Genomic DNA, 16994 nt, shown 5'->3' with positions numbered 1-16994 from the left:
GGACAGGTCTACACTACAAAAATTAGGTTGTTGTAATTACATTACTTAGGCTGGCAATGCAGTTCTATCAACCTAATCCCAGTGTAGATAGCGGCTCAGCAGTCAGAACTTTCTGGAGCTATGAAAATGGAGGGGCCCAGCCTCTGTAGCAGGAATGCAGGTCAGGCGAGTTCACGGCAGGCATGGTGAGATACTGGTGGAGACCAGTTATGGTGATATAATGACCAGCAGCATTTACACTAACAACTTGTAACTTTAAGTTTGCTGCACAAAGCTCTAGGCCTCTCGTCGAGGTGGTTTTATTTTGTCACCAAAACAGGGCAATTTTGTCGCCAGACGTGGCATTGCAGTGTGTGCACCAGCCAAAAGCTGCTGATCGAGGGAGCGTTGTGTGTTTTTCACACACCTGAGCAATATAATGATGCTGAAATAACTTTGTAGTGCAGACCTGGCCAAAGATTCACACACACTCACACACACACACTCACACACAGCTTGCAAGGAAAACTTCACCTGCTCCTCTGCTTTGCAGAATCCAAACACAAGCAAAGCTTTTCAGGCCCCAGTGGGGATGACAGTGAGTCAGGTGTAGGGAGACAGTGGGTTCTGGCCACAGGCAGGCACCATGGCTCAGCTGGCTAAAGCACCTGTCTTGTAAGCAGGCGATTGTTGGTTCAACTCCCAGTGGTGCCTTGTCGATTAACACTTGAGGCACCTGGTGTTGGCTTCTTTGAGAGGGCAAAATACAGAGCTAGATAGGCCTTTGGTCCAGCCCAGCCCAGTATGGGCTGTTTAAATTACAGGTACTGATGACAGAATTACTGAAACTTTGGGAGTTAAGAGCTGATAGGTCAGTATTCCAAGCTCATCACAGATGACCCCCCTCCCTGTGGGACAGGGGCAGGTCTGGGCTCTCACACCAAAGGGCTCATTGTGGCTGCCAGAATCTGTGGGCAGCTCATTTAGTTTGCACCGAGGGTTGAGTCCTGCTTTGTGCACCGTGTGTGAGAATGAAAGTCCTAAACCGCCCTTTGAAATAACTAATGCAGCAGGATGTGTTATTGTCCCTGCCCCAAAGCAGACAGACCAATGGAGAAATGCCGTTGAGTCCAGGGTAATACTCCACTGCCATTTTACCTTTATTCACTTGCTAAACTCCCTCCCAACCTTGAGGGCTCCCAGAGCCCAGTATTGAGCTTGAGCTGAGATGTCTACGGTGCAAATTTACCACCCCACAGTGCTAGCCTGGGAGCCTGCACTGGCACGGGACAGCGGTGGGTGTTTCATTGCAGTGTGGACATAGCCCAGCATTATGTCTACACTGCCATTAACACACCCAAGTCACTATTCTCAAACCCTGGGTCAGCTGATTCAGGCTTGTGGGGCTTGTGCTGCAGGGTTATAAAATTACAGTGCAGACACTTGGGCTTGAGCCCTGCCTCCGAGACCCCACGAGGGGTGAGGGTCTCTGAGCCTGGGCTCCAGTCTGAGCCCCAGGAGCCCAAATCAGATCATCCAGGCCAGCCGGGCCAGTGGGATTTTATCACAGTCTAGATGCCCTCTCAGGGTATGTCTACACTGCAATGTAAGCCCAGGGTTAGCAGAAGTCATGTCAGCAGCCCCAGCACATAAACATAAACCACGAGGGAAAGACCCACCCCCCAGATAAGCTGGACAGTGTCCTTCTCCCTACGGTTCGTAAGTCCAGCAACCAAACATCCTTTAACATGAGCCATCCCCACTCTGTACCCCACTCAGAGCTGTTGTCCTTAGTCAGTGCAAGCCCAGAGGTGCCTCTGTACAGTTGACCCCCCATCCTGGGTGGAAAAGGGGGAAATAAGAAGGCCCCGTACTCACTATGGTGTCTAGGGACTCACTCATCCCTCCACAGCCACCCTGTCCTAAAGTTGGTCTGACACCTACATTTTAGTATTGGGACCCAGACCCCGGCCCACTTGGCTTTGGAGCCCCTGTCCCCTGCCTAGCAAGTGCTATTGAATTGAGGGTGAGTCTCTCCATCAGGGTCTGCCAAGCACAGTTGTGCTGCCCTCGATTCACACAACAAGGATAACAACCCTTTATTTCTCCTGCCCCTATAACATGGAGACTGGGAATCCAACACCAGCCACAAGTGATCATTTCAGCAAACAACCCAACCTACTTCCAACATACTGTATAATCCACATGCAGACTCATACACGAAACCTTGCAAGAAAATCTTCCTGACGGGGTCTGAAGCACCTGCTGCTGGAGGGAAGGAGGGAGCTGTGGGTTGGGATTGAGGAGCACTGGGAATAGGAGGCAGCTGTGGGTTGGGATTGAGGGGCACTGGGAATAGGAGGGGGCTGTGGGTTGGGATTGAGGGGCACTGGGAATAGGAGGGGCCTGTGGGTTGGGATTGAGGGGCACTGGGAATAGGAGGGGGCTGTGGGTTGGGACAGAGGAGAAGGGTGAAGAGGAGCAGGCTCTGGTTGGAAGTGAGGAGCAGTGAGCATAGGAGGGACTGAGGGTTGGGATTAAGGGGCACTGGGAAAAGAGGGGACATGGGTTTAGGCTGAAGAGCATCTTCATTTGGGGATCCAGCAGGACAGGGGAAGGCAGCAGGTGATTCTAATTCCTTAGGGGGGTGTGTGTGTGTGTGTGTGTGTGTGAGTGTGTGTGTGTGTGTGTGTGTGTGTGTGTGTGTAGGGGAGGAACATGCTATATGCCCAGAGGCCTTTATTCCTCCAGGCTGCAAGGACAGAGGGGCTGTCAGGAAGTTGCCCCTTCAAACCCACACACAAAAAGGCCCTTCTGAGGAAAGGGAAAATCCTGAAGAGAAAAAGTAACATCAAAGAGGATGTGAGAAAGACAGTTTAAGATCTTGGTGATTAGTTTATAACCTGACCAGGGACTTGAACCCTGGACCCTCAGATTAAAAGTCTGATGCTCTGCCAACTGAGCTAGCCAGACTCAGAAAGAATAAGACCAAGTTGGTGCAGAGGAGAAACTAGTCAAGAAAACAAGAGCAGTAAACAATAGGGGAAACCTGCTGCTCTCTCTGGCCCAGTCGACACTACGAGTTTATATCAAATTTAGCAGCGTTAAATCACATTAACCCTGCACCAATCCACACAACGAAGCTCTTTATATCGATATAAAGGGCTCTTAATACCGGTATCTGTACTCCTCCCCGACGAGGGGAGTAGCACTGAAATCGATATTGCCATGTCGGATTAGGGTTAGTGTGGCCGCAATTCAATGGTATTGGCCTCCAGGCGCCATCCCACAGTGCACCATTGTGACTGCTCTGGACAGCAATCTGAACTCAGATGCATTGGCCAGGTTTACTGGAAAAGCCCCGCGAACTTTTGAATTTCATTTCCTGTTTGCCCAGCATGGAGTGCCGATCAGCACAGGTGACCATGCAGTCCCAGAATCAAAAAAGAGCTCCAGCATGGACCGTACGGGAGATACTGAAGCTGATCTCTCTATGGGGAGATGAATCTGTTCTATCAGAACTCCGTTCTAAAAGACAAAATGCCAAAGCATTTGAAAAAATCTCCAAGGCCATGATAGACAGAGGCCACAACAGGGACTCAACACAGTGCTGAAACTTAAGGAGCTGAGACAAGCGTACCAGAAAGCCAAAGAATGAAATGGATGCTCACGGAGGGAGGGGCGACTGACGTCTGTAGCTGTCCCACAGTTCCCGCACTCTCCGAAAACCATTTGAATTCTTGGCTGAGTTCCCAAAGCCTGAAGGGTCAAAAATATTGTCGCGGGTGGTTCAGGGTATATGTCGCCCCCCACCCCACCCAAAAGCAAATGGAAAAAAATTGTTTCTCGCCTTTTTTCAATGTCAACGTATGTCTACTGGATGCTGCTGGCAGACGCGGTGCAGCAGCATCCCCTTCCCTTCTGGACGGCTGACAGTACAGTAGGACTGGTATCTGTCATCGTCGTCCCGTGAGTGCTCCTGGCTGGCCTCGGTGAGGTTGGCCGGGGATGCCAGGGCAAAAACGGGAATGACTCCCAGGTCATTCTCTTCTTTAAGCTTTGTCTCCTGGAGATTCAGTCCTGCCTGGAATATCATAGTAGCTGGAGACTGCCCTCCCTTCCCCCCTTTGAGCTCTACTTGCAGAGGCAATAAAGTCAGTGTTGTTTCAAATTCATGCATTCTTTATTACTTCATCACACAAATGGGGGATAACGGTAGCCCAGGAGAGGTGGGAGAGAAGGGAAGCAATGGGTGGGGTTGTTGCAGGGGCACCCCCTAGAATGGCATGCGGCTCATCATTTCTGCTGGATGTCTGGGGCTCTGACCTGGAGCCACCATTTGCCTGTCTGGGTCTTTAATTGGCTTGCCTGATAGTCTAGACAGGACTGACTCTCCATTAGACAAAACTTAAAGAAGGGAATGACCTGGGGAGTCATTCCCATTTTTGTCCATGCGCCCCCAGCTGATCTCACTGAGGCTGGCCAAGAGCACCCAAGACAGCAGCTGACAAAGTTTATTAGAGAATATTTAAAAATAAACCATACAAAGTGTTTGAAGCATCAGTTATTGTGTCATTGGGGGTAACATACAGGTTGTAGGGGGATGTTAGCATTTTGGTATTGGACGGCATATACATACAGTATAACTTGTAACTGTCATTATCAATTTACAAAGCAGCAGACAGTACAGTGTGGCTGGCAACTATCTTTGCTAATTTGCAAAAGGCAAGAGGATGCTATTGTGTAGCACTGCAGTACCATGTCTGTCAGCACCATCCAGTAGACATACAGTGATGGTGAAAAAAAGGCTGAACGGGCTCCATGATTGCCGTGCTATGGCATCTGCCCGGGCAATCCAGGGAAAAGGGCACAAAATGATTGTCTGCCGTTGCTTTCACGGAGGGAGGATTGACTGATGACATTTACTCAGAATCACCCATGACACTGTTTTTGCCCCATCACGCACTGGTATCTCAACCCAGAATTCCAATGGGCGGGTGAGACTGCAGGAATTATGGGATAGCTACCCACAGTGCAATGCTCCGGAAATTGATACTAGCCTCGGTACATGGACGCACACTGCCAAATTAATGTGCTTAGTGTGGCCATGTTCACTTGACTTTATATAATCTGTTTCCAAAAACTGGTTTCCGTAAAATCGGAATAATCCCATAGTGTAGACATACCTTGAGACAGCTTTAGAACTCTCTACCCACTATACGGCCAAGAGACAGCAGCTGTCAGACCCTGATGTGCTTGGGGCCAAGAGCAAACTGCGTACCCCCTGCCAGAGCAGAAGTAAAAATAGGGGCTTCCCAAAAAATGGGAAGGGAAGAAGAGAGAAGCAGAGAGGCAAGTAGAAAAGGAAGAGAACATGCAGACACAGGACCCTACCTAAATTCTGAAATAGATTACAAAAAAAAAAAGAGAGAGCAGCATAAAGAAATTTAAAAAAATCTTTCAGTAAGTATTGAATTAGAAATGTTTAAAATACCATTTTCACACTACCTTTACTTTTCTTCTAAATTCTACCAAAACAAACTAAGACTTGCTACTAAACAGAACTGCACAAAAGCTTTAAATAAATTCAGATAACAGAAAAAAAACCCAAAACATTTATTTTTAAACTTGTTTTATAAGGACTAACCACTCAGTCTGTGTTCTCTTCCTCTCAGCTTCCCAAAAGGAAAGCAAGAACACTCATCAATAGCAGATGCATTAAAGCACCACTATCCACTCACTTCATGCTCAGAAGAGAACACTTTAACGCCTCATCGTGGTTAGCAAGGTCAGACACTTTCAACCACAATTCTCTAGTTACAAACTATAGAAATGATCCCTGAAAGTATAGTCTTAACAAAGCTGTGCTCAGCTACACACCCAGGCTAATGTGCGCAAGCTTTCTTCCCACGGTGAATGTTTTCATACAACAGGTTTCACCCCCAGAGAATTAAAGACCAAATATCTAAAACCAGGTTCCCATTTCATTAAGCACAATTGAGACAGCTTTAGAACACTGGCCATTAGAAGATGTTTATGTCGCTATTTACAGAAACACACCTCCTGATTAGCATGTGGAGCTCCTAGCAACTAATCAAACCCTCTTGCTTTGCCATACCTCTCACAGGCTCCTCTGTACCGCATGACAGCCTGTCAAGCACAGAGAATCCGGACAGGTCAGCCCTTTCTAGCATGCTCCGCAGCGGTTTCTCTCTGGCTTGCCCTCAAATTCATCTGCACTAGAAGTTTTTGCAGGGTTCTATGTTACCGGTGGTACCAAATCAGTGGCTCTCAACCTTTAGAAGCACCTGTACCCCTTTCAGGAGTCTGATTTCTCTTGCATACCCCCAAGTTTTACCTCACTTAAAAACTACTTGCTTACATAATCAGATGCAATATTTATAAAAATAAATCACTTGAATATAAGTATTGTACTTACATTTCAGTGTATAGTAGAGAGAACAGTATAAACAAATCAATGTATGAATTTTAATTTGTTACGAATTTGCTAGTGCTGTCTATGTAGCCTGTTGTAAAACTAGGCAAATATCTAGAGGAGTTGATGTACCCCCTGGAAGACCATTGGATACCCCTGTTTGAGAACCACAGCACTAAATCACCCTTACTTTTAGAACTGGTGCCACTTGACCCAAGGCATTGTGAACCATTTCAGTGCTAGTAGACAGTGGCAACACAGCTGCACTAGGTCTGTTGTTCCTCCCTGCACAATTCCCACTTGGAAAGAAGATATCGTCTGGTCTGACCCTATTTACCATTGTGAGCTGCATAGGCAACTTTCTCTGTGTTACGTGAGCAGACTCCAGACAATACCTGTGTGGCAGCAGCCATGGGTGGCCGGGGAGCCCCCCCAGCCCCACCCCACTGCGTATGGACCCTGCAGCTCCTACGAGTGACCCCAGAGCTCCCAGCCGCTGCGGATGGACCCAGGGTTTCCCAACAGGCCTTGATGGCGGGAGGACCCCGCAGCCCCACGTCGTTGCTCACAGACCCTGCAGCGCCGCAGCCCCGGGAGCTCCCGGCCGCCCCGGGCAGGAGAGGAGCCCCCAGCGCTCAGACACCGCAGGCAGAGCCGGGAGCTCCCAGTCACCGGCGGGAGGGGTGAGGAGAAGCCGCAGCCCCGGGAGCTCCCGGCCGCCCCGGGCAGGAGAGGAGCCCCCGGCGCTCAGACACCGCAGGCAGAGCCCGGAGCTCCCAGTCACGGGGGGGGGGTGAGGAGAAGCCGCAGCCCCGGGAGCTCCCGGCCGCCCCGGGCAGGAGAGGAGCCCCCAGCGCTCAGACACCGCAGGCAGAGCCCGGAGCTCCCAGTCACCGGGGGGGGGGGGTGAGGAGGAGCCGCCAATGGGAGATCAGCTGTCAAAAAAACACTAGGCAGGCCAGCACCAGCCAACCAGGATCCCCCCCTCATCTCAAGCACCCGGACAGCCCCGCCCCCACCTGTCCTATGCCCCACAGCAGCAGCCACCACCAAAGAGGCTTGTGTCACTCCCCCCAAAAACCCCCAAAGCAGGAGTTGCAATTTCCCTCCCCCAGGCCAACTCTCAATTTACATAAGAAGAACTCCACCAAAAAGAGAAAAAACAACCTACCTTCCCCCCCAGCCCCTTCCCCATGTCTGGCCACACGCTACCAGCTCAGGGTGACCACACTCCCCATCGGGGCGTGCTCTCCTCAGCCCGGCTCCCCACAGCCTGCACTAAACATGTGGGGACCAACCCCAAAACTTACTCATATTTTACCCCAATGGCCCCAAACAGCTGCTTTTAATATGCAAATAAGGTGCTGCCACACTCAGGCCACGCCCCAGCTCTCCAGTGGAGCCACCCAGCAGAGAACCAGGTGATATTTAAGCAGCAAAGAATCCTGTGGCACCTTATAGACTAACAGATGTTTTGCAGCATGAGCTTTCGTGGGTGAATACCCACTTCTTCGGATGCAAGCAGGTGATATTTAAATTAGCCAGGACGTCGCTCAGTCATTTCCCTCTGCTCCCAGTAGGTGGCGCCGGAGAGCCCCGAGCTCGCTCCCTTCCCTTTCTCGCGTCGGCTTCAGCCCCCGGGTCCCAAACGCACCAACCGGGGAGCAGGAGTGCGGGGCTGCTCCAGGGTGACCAGATGTCCCATGTTTAAAGGGACAGGCCAGTTTGGCTGGACTTTTTCTTATATAGGAGCCTATTACTCCCCCACCCCCATCCCGTTTTCCACAGTTTCTTCAATGTCACCCTATGGGGCAGCTCTGCGGGGATGGACTTGCACACTTGGGAGCCATCAGCCGGATCTGCGTGCCAGGGAAGCTGCGTCCCTCCAGAGGCACTTGAGAAGCCAAAGGGGCCGTGGGTGAGTTTGTGATGAGGTGAGTGTGAAGTGTGGAAGGGGGAGGGTGGCAAGAGGAGGTTTTGAGAGGAAAAAAGGTGCTGCTGAGCTGGTAGGGGAGGGCAAGGTCCCAGGCGGGTGTTGTGTGAGGCCCGGAAAGGCGTCGTGCTGGGCAAGGGCAGGTGAGGAGGGCCAGGGCTTTTCCCAGGGCTGTTGCTGTGGCCAAAGCCTTTGGGAAGCAGAAGAGGGCCAGGGGTGTTGTTGCCTGCTGGGGCCCATGCAACGGTGTAGGTGTACGCTGACCATAGCTGGTCTGTGGGAGCTGGGGCCGCTCATCATGCCCCTTTCCTCGTTAGTATAGTGGTGAGTATCCCTGCCTGTCACGCGGGAGACCGGGGTTCGATTCCCCGACGGGGAGGGTGACCCCTTTTCAAGGGGGGAACAAAGAAATCCCTGGCCTGCCCGCCACATGCCTTGCATTCTCCTTCGACGGCCACTTCGCTTCGCACCCCGCGCTGATGACATTCACCTCCAGAGAGACAGTTACCTCGCAAGGACACGCTCGCCCTAGCCAAAGCCTCCCCCGGGGCCTGCACGTGGGGGCACGTTTCAGAGCGGCAAAGGGAAATAGGCTGGCCAGGGGCATGAGGACAATGGCCCAGACAAACGGGGAGGGACTTGGTCCAGGGGTGGAGGAAGACAGAAAAAGGGACAGGCATGGGATTGGCTTCCTGTCTTTTTTCCTTTGCTCAGCATTTGTCCTGTGACTCTAATGGGGAGACTTGAGAAAGACCTGTGGCCGCTGGCGAGGTAGGTGGCCGCCCCGAGAGCGCAGAGCTGAGCATTTTCCGCTGGGCTGCTGCCTGCGCCCCCAGCGCCTGGCCGTGATCGTATAGTGGTTAGTACTCTGCGCCCTTGTTGGTGTCACTGGGCGTAGCTACCAGGTAACTCGGGGGGTGGGTGGAACACCACGAGTGTTGATGAAGCCCCCCTGCTCTGGGTCTAAGTGAGCCACAGTAACTCCATCTTGTGAACTTTAACCAACCTACATACTAACATCCTAAAAGCAGAATATGTGAGAGTCAGCTTTTCTAGCAGACAGCTGCGTTCCTGCTTAAACTAGCAAAAGTAGTGATAAGAGGGGGAGGAAAGGGGGAGAAGTCTTCATGTGCCTGAGCTGACAAGGCCAACAGATAAACATGCAGATGAGAACTTTTCTAACAAGCTATAATGTAATGCCTAATGTAGCTGCAGTTAACAAGGGAGGGGTAGAGGGGAATGAAACAAAGGCTTTTACAAACAGCTTGACATAAAAAGGGAAAATTGCTTGATTTGTTGCGCTGGATTTGAGATGCTGTTTCTCCTAGTGCCTGCTTTGAGATCTCAAATAAACTTTGTTTTGCTTCTCCACCTTGGTGTGTTTATTGGAGCGAAGCACACCGGGCAACGAACCACTGTTGCTGTCGCCTCAGGCCTTTGTGCCGGCAACAGTTTTGGCGTCCCTGGGTGGGCTCGAGGCAAAATTTAGCCTTGCCCTGATCCCTCCTGGTGGCCGACAGATTGCGACAACGATCGACGCCCAGCGCGCACCGGTGAGTTCATCGGGGGCCTCGGCGGAGACGTGGTTTGGTCGACCCCGGAGGGCACAACGGTGCAACGCACAGATAAGTGGAGAAGCAGCTGCGGGTGATGGTGAGGAACCGGTCCTGTGGATAAGGTAGGAATGGTCCAGTGGTGTGGCCTTTTTGCCTGTTAGGACCTGGGGACGCCCAGTGTCTCCATATTCATAGAGTATGGGACAGGGACAGAGTACAGCCGGCAGAACACAGTGTACACCCCTAGAATGCATTCTAGCCCACTGGGATGTGTTCTCATCAGATTCAATGCTTAGAAGTAAACTAAAAAGGTTCTGTACAGTTGACTTGCCTCAATATCAGCTAGAGGACCAGGAAAGGTGGCCACCAGAAGGATCACTTAATGACAACATGATCCTTCAATTACTTTTGTTTTGTCAGCGAACTGGTAAATGGAATGAACATCTCTATGCATATACGTTTATGATGTTAAGAAATAGGACTGATATTTTACACAAGTGCCATTTGACTCCGACAGACTTGTTAGTAACTGCTGCTAATCCCCAGAACCCTCCCACTGTTGTAATGGCAGAATCGGTGTCCCCTTCGGCTCCAACACCCCCCACAGGTTCCCGAGAGTGCCCCCTTGGTGGGATTGTATCCACTGATTACTAAGAGTGTGGTAGCCCGTCCCGGAACACAGGAGCGCGCGGCCCAGATTATGCCAGTGTACTCTCATGTCCCTTTGAACCCAGTACACCTAGCTGCCTTTAAGACAGAAGCAGGGAAGTTTTCAACAAATCCAAGTCGGTTTATTTCAATCTTTGAAGGGTGTCTAGCTAGCCATAAGCCTGACTGGGATAATTGCAACATACTTATGAGAACCCTGTTGTCTGAAGTGGAACGGAGTCAAGTTATAGCTAAAGCTAGAGAGGAGGCACAAAGAAGGTATAATGAGGATAGAGAAGGAAAACCCTTGCCAGAAACTGCTGTCCTCACAGTGGACCCCGGGTGGAATCCGAATGAGGAGGGGGGTTTGAGGATGCTTAACTTCTATAAGGAATTGCTTATGTATGGCCTCAGACACTCGGCTGTCCGACATAACAACTGGGCAAAGCCGTATGAGCTAATCCAGGAATCAAAAGAAAGTCCGGTGGCTTTCCTACAGCGCATTCGGGACACCATCCAGCAAAGTGCTAGCGCAGACCCAGACGATCAAACAACTGAGGCAATTATAAAGGGTATCTTTACCAGCCGTGCGGCCCCTGATATTAAAAAGAAATGGCAAAAAAAAATGTAATGGGAATGTCTATGGCTCAGATTTTGGAGACTGCCAACAGGGCCTATGCCCTTAGAGAGGGAGAGAAGGAAAAAAGGCAAGTGAAGATGATGTTAGCGGTGGTGCAGGCCGGCGGCAGAGGAAAGTCACAGAAAGGTGAGAGGGGCCGGGGAATGAGAGGCCGTGGACGTGGGCGCCCCGGTCCCCGGGAAAGGCGTTTGGGTCGCAACCAGTGTGCCATATGCCGGAAGGAGGGACATTGGAAAAATGAGTGCCCTGAAAGGGAAGATACCCCCATGATGGCAACAGAGGATCAAGATTAGGGGTGTCAGGGGAGACGGACCATCCTGCCCCCGGAACCCCGAGTAAAAATGAGGGTGGGAAATTCAGAAATAGACTTTTTAGTAGACTCTGGAGCAACACGAACTGCCGTGAATCAACCCCTTCAGCTGCCAGTAGCAGACTCCCTTACAGTGGTTGGTGCCACGGGGAAAGGAACCAAGTTTCATGGATGGATTAGCAGAGTTGGGGGGGGGGTGCAGTAGCTAAAACAAATCCATATTAAAGGCTGCAGGATGGCAGCAGCAGAGGTGGGGAGCCTCCTTCCATGTGATAGAGCTGGTTCCCCCTTCCATTGCTGAGGGGAAGGTTGGTGCTTTGAGCCCACCCGGTGCTGGAACGTCCCATGGGTGAGATTAACGGGACTCTTGGGAAGGGAAGGGAGGGGAAGGGAAGGGAAGGGAAGAGAGGGGAAGTCTTTTCTATCCCTGCCTAGCTCCATTGGTCTCCTGTGGCCCTTTCGGCTCTCTGCTCCCCTGCTGGGGAGATGCAGAGACAAGTCCCCATCTGGGTGAGTCACCGAGAGGCTGTGTCCCATGGCGTGTGGGGGGGAGAGGGGTAGGGGTGGGATGGGGCTCAAGGGGAGAAGGTTGTGTGTGATAATGTGTGGGGGAGGGGGAGGGTGTGTTCCTTAGGATAGAAATGATGGAAAACACAGGGGCAGTGACAGTGAAGCCCAGTGTCTGAGTGTTATGACCCTGTGTGGTGCTGCCGTTCACCTTCCCCTCCTATGGTCTCAGCTTTCATTGAATCCAACATTTTTTCACCCGTCCTCACCACAGAGGTGTCCCACATGGCTCAGCTACCGAGTGTCCCTCTTAGAGACGCTGAGACTGGAACTGATTTCAGCTGCTGGACAGCTCTGCCAGGTCCAGATTATTATTATTCATTTGCACAGGAAAATGCTGAGTGTTTAAATTCATTTCAAGCCCCCTGCCCACATTCAACGAACTCCTGAACATACTGGAGATGGGTCTGGAAATTGATTTTCATTCGAAAAAGTTTTTAAAGGGAATCACTTGGATTGGAAGTAGGAACCCATTACCCTGCAGGGAAACATTCACCCACTGACCCACCCTCACAACAGAGCAGGAACAGTTTTTAACCTGGGGGTTAGTAAACTTTATCTCTATACAAACACCACAGTTTACAAACTCCCCACCCCCGCTCTGTGTCACCGGAGCACAACAACAACTCTCCTTGGGGCACACACAGCTCCCCAGCTCCCTGCCCGTCAGTCTCTCCAGCATTGCTCCAATCCCTTAAAGCAGAGTCTCAACCACAATTTACCTTAGGGCCAGTGCCAATCCTCCAGTCCTCCCATGGGCCAATAATGTCACTCATACTGCCCAGAACCCGCCCCCCAAAACTCCACCCTCCACCTGCCTAAGTCTCTGGGAGGGAGTTTGGGTGGGGGGAGGAGGTCTAGGGTGCAGGCCCTGGGCTGGGGCTGGGGATTGGGGTGCAGGGTCTGCGAGGGAGTTTGGGGGCTGGGGGTGGGGAGGGAGGGGGTGCAGGCTCTGGGAGAGAGTTTGGGGGTGGGAGTGAGTATATGAGGAGGAGGTGGGGGTGCAGGCTCAGGAAGGGGGTCAGGGGTGTGGCGCTTACCTGGGGCTCCAAGGTGGGGCAGGCTGGGGGGCCTCCGTGTGCTGCTGCCCCCAGACATCACCCCCACAGCGTCCCATTGGCCACAGGGGTGATCAGGCAGGGGCAGCGCGCGGAGGCACAGCCCCACCCTGTCCTGCCATGCGGAGGGGCCGGCAGCCACTGGAGCGAGCAGGCAGATGCTGCTCAGCTCCGCTGCACTGACAGGGCCCCAGGGGGGAGCGCCTGGGAGTGGCAGGTGGGGCCAAGGGAGTGACCTGGTCCCAAAACTGCTGGATCCCCATGGGCGAGACCTGGGGACCAGGACTGCCAGCCAGACAAACACCTTTAAGAGGAGGCGTCCCTCTCCCTGTCAAAAACTGATCTTCCTCCTTCAGTTCAGTGACAGCCTGAATTGTTCCTTATCCCAGCAGAGCCAGAGGACTGAAAGCAGCAACATCAAACCCCTGTGTAGCTTGCAGGAATGGACATAAACACACCCTGGTATCTGAGGAGATGTTCAGCTTTGCCCTTGGTCAACTACAAGGCTAAAGGGAAAGGAGGTGGCGCCAGGTATAAAGAGTGAAACACGACACATCATAGTTATGCCCATGGTGGCTGCAAAATCTTTTGATGTACTTCTTCTTATCAGCAGTGTATTGTTTTCTCTGGAGCCTAGGCCTTGACCAAGAAATTTGTACTTTGCTAAAATAATCGACTGCCCCTGGTGAAGACAATGGACTTGACACCCACTGGGGTGTCCCTACACAGGTACAAGTACTAACAACAGTGGCTGCCTTTTAGCCATAGATTTTAATCAGGGCAATAAATTGGAACAAACCCCTGTTAAATCATTTCTCAGCCCGAGTCCTTCACCCACATTCCATAGAGCATTGGGCCACCATGTGGATGTTTCATTTCTGACCTCAGTTTCACACAGAGACAACATTTCCTTTGCACAGATCCATAAACAGCAAAACCTCCCTGTGTCTCTAGTATGACCCACAGCATTCGATGCCAGTGAACCTTTTTCTCCTGCAATGGCGACGGTCAGACATAGGGGTCATGGCACCTGCATCCCTGCCAGGGAGATATTGGCTCCGCTCTTTCTTTCTGCTGCTGTTGTTAGTCCATGAAACATCAGGGATGCAATGCAAGGCTGAGTTCACGCGCCAGCCCTCTGAAAAATTTCAGTGCCCCAGAGAAATCCTGCCCCCTGGTATTGGAACGCTGTGCTGGAGATTTGACTAGGAAAGGGACTGTCTGAATTGTCAGAGTGGGGAATGAACAACAATCTACAGCAACGTCGTTCACACAAACACACTCTCATGCTGCTCCAGCCGGAAGGGAAATGGGCAGGAATTCTCGCTGTTCACCCAAGGACACACTTACACTGATGCGCAGCCATGAGTGTGTTGGGGAAGCTGGTCTGAGCAAACAATTTGAAGTGACAATTCAGTGAGAACAAAATCATCATTCAGTGAAATGGCTGCATGTCAAGTAGTTGTGGCCGAGTGGTTAAGGCGATGGACTAGAAATCCATTGGGGTCTCCCTGCGCAGGTTTGAATCCTGCCAACTACGCAAGCACTTCACTGCTGTTGTTATTATTGTAGGCTTAGGCTTTGGCTACACTTATACTTCAAAGCGCTGCCGCGTCAGTAGTGTAGTCAAAGCGCCAGCACTGGGAGAGAGCTCTCCCAGCGCTGTCCGTACTCCACCTCCTTGTGGAGAATAACGTACAGCACTGGGAGCCGCGCTCCCAGCGCTGGGGCTTTGACCACACTGGCACTTTGCAGCACCGCAATTTGGAGCGCTGGAGAGGGTGTGTTTTCACACCCTGCTGCAGCGCTGCAAATTTGTAAGTGTAGCCACCCCAGCATGCACAAGGCTGAGCCAGCAAGTGTGGTGTGTGCTTCACTGTGCCCCTACTCACTGCACATGGTGGTGGAGGGCAGTTACTGAGTTTGGTTGGTCTGGCAAATTTAGAGCTTGGCTACACTTGCAGATGTAGAGCACTGGGAGTTAAACCACAGCAGGGAAACCGCTGCCGTGTGTTCACACTGACAGCTGCAAGCACACTGGAGTGGCCACATTAGCAGCTCTGGCAATGCCACAGAGAGCAGTGCATTGTGGTAGCTATCCCAGTGTGCAAGTGGCTGCAATGTGCTTTTCAAATGGGGGACGGAGGTGGAGTGTGACAGGGAGTGTGTTGTGTGTACGTGGGGGGAGCGACACTGTGTTTGGGGGATTGAGAGTGTGTCAGCATGCTGTCTTGTGTGTTCAGACAGCAGCAGACCCCCGCCCCCCATACACACTCACAACAGCAGCAGCATTCCACACTAATGGTTGCTTTGTCCCAGAGCAGATAAGCAGCCGGCTGTCGGAAACGGAGCTTTGAAAGGGGATATCCGCATGCCTGCAGCCGATTTCAAAACAATGACCGGAGTGGGCACTTGACTTCAGGGAATTATGGGACATTTCCTGAGGCCAAACACAGTGCAGTGATGCAACACATCATCCACACTGATGCCCGGGTATTTCAGCAGGGCTCAGCGAGCTTTATACTTCTCATGGAGGTGGATTACCAGGAGCACTCCACCTACAGAGCCCAGGTGCTCCATGTGCCTTGCCAGTGTGGACACCTCAGGCGTTAGGGCACCCGGGGCTGCTTTAATGCGCTCTAACTTGCAAGTGTAGCCAAGCCCCTAGACTATGTCACTTGTGTGACTTACTTGGGCTATTGTAATAAATACAATAGACGTGCAATGGTCAGAAATTGCACCAGCAGAGACATATATTGCAGGGAAACTGTAAGGAAATTAAGAGTTTAAATTATCCTCCACGTGTCCCACGTCCCACTATAATGAATCCAAGCCACAGGTCACATGGGCAGAAGTATCGGTGTCAGGATGCTACATTGTTAGCACAGTAAATGAAGCTGCAAAATAAATGATGTTTAAATGACCTCACTCTATTTTTTACAATCCTGTGTTAAGAGGTAATAGATACAGATGGACACCAGGCAGGATCGTTTGGAGGATGAAGCCTTTATGCTTCCATCTCCAACCACTGTCAAGTTTTAGCCAATTAGGACAAGTCAGCAAATAAGAACAACCTCAGGTCTCAGTAACTGCTGCAGGTAGCAAAGTCCTACACGGAGCATTTTCTGGCACTACACCTGTGCAGCTCTGCTCCCCGGCTCTTCTCAGGCTCCTGCTCTCTCCTTAGCTCCGCCCCACTCTGGCCCAGGCAGTTCCAGCTCCCACGGAGGATGGGACCCCCTGGCCTGGTGACTCCCTCATTACACTGCCTGGCCTGTCAGTGCGGCTAACTTGGAGCTTTGGCCTCTCCCCATTGCCCAGGGGACTGTCAGTCTCAGGGGCCTGATTTCCCATTGGCCCTTCCCCCTTCTACTCGGACTGGGAACTAGCCAACCAAACCCCCCACTATGCTTTAGTAAGGGGCCAACAGTCCCTTACATGAGCTGGCCCCATGAGGGTCACTGATGGCCAGAGATGGCAGTATGAGCTGGTCCCATGGTGTAATGGGCAGCACTCAGGACTTTGAATCATGCAATCTGAGTTCAAATCTCAGTGGGACCTTGTGGTAAAGCCCTGGAGCTCACACTGCTCCACTTCCCTGTCTCCAGTGCTGCAAGAGCAATTTTTTCCCCTCCTGCTGGATGGGTCAGGGCTCTGGAACTGACACCTGAGGGTTGGGATTCTCACGGCTTCACCTGGTGCCCACAAGTCTGGCACTTGCCACTGTGCTTGAAGGAAGCAGGGCTGGGCAGGTGGGAGCCCAGCACCTCTCCTCCTCTGGGCACCTAGAGCAGAGGCGGCTGGTGCTGACAGCTCCAAGGGAAGGCTTAAAAGCAGCGGAGGCTAGGGCAAGAGGAGGAGAGGACC

At 51.8% G+C, this 16994-nt stretch overlaps 4 non-coding genes across 4 annotated transcripts; 3 read left to right on the top strand and 1 right to left on the bottom strand.

The window, feature by feature from the left end:
• Nucleotides 1-5624: 5624 nt before the first annotated feature.
• Nucleotides 5625-5834, bottom strand: LOC120376571. The gene has a single exon (XR_005587429.1). It is a non-coding gene; the product is annotated as a small nucleolar RNA U3 (small nucleolar RNA).
• Nucleotides 5835-8655: 2821 nt separating this feature from the next.
• Nucleotides 8656-8727, top strand: TRNAD-GUC. Its single transcript has one exon. It is a non-coding gene; the product is annotated as a tRNA-Asp (tRNA).
• Nucleotides 8728-14585: 5858 nt separating this feature from the next.
• On the top strand, nucleotides 14586-14667 carry TRNAS-AGA. The gene has a single exon. It is a non-coding gene; the product is annotated as a tRNA-Ser (tRNA).
• A 1949-nt stretch (nucleotides 14668-16616) lies between these two features.
• On the top strand, nucleotides 16617-16688 carry TRNAQ-UUG. Its single transcript has one exon. It is a non-coding gene; the product is annotated as a tRNA-Gln (tRNA).
• Nucleotides 16689-16994: the final 306 nt, after the last annotated feature.

This window comes from Mauremys reevesii, linkage group 12 (genome assembly GCF_016161935.1).
Source record: "Mauremys reevesii isolate NIE-2019 linkage group 12, ASM1616193v1, whole genome shotgun sequence".
In the NCBI taxonomy this organism is placed as follows: domain Eukaryota; kingdom Metazoa; phylum Chordata; order Testudines; family Geoemydidae; genus Mauremys; species Mauremys reevesii.
Note: the sequence above shows the minus strand (reverse complement) of the source record. Positions and strands in the feature narration are given on the sequence as shown.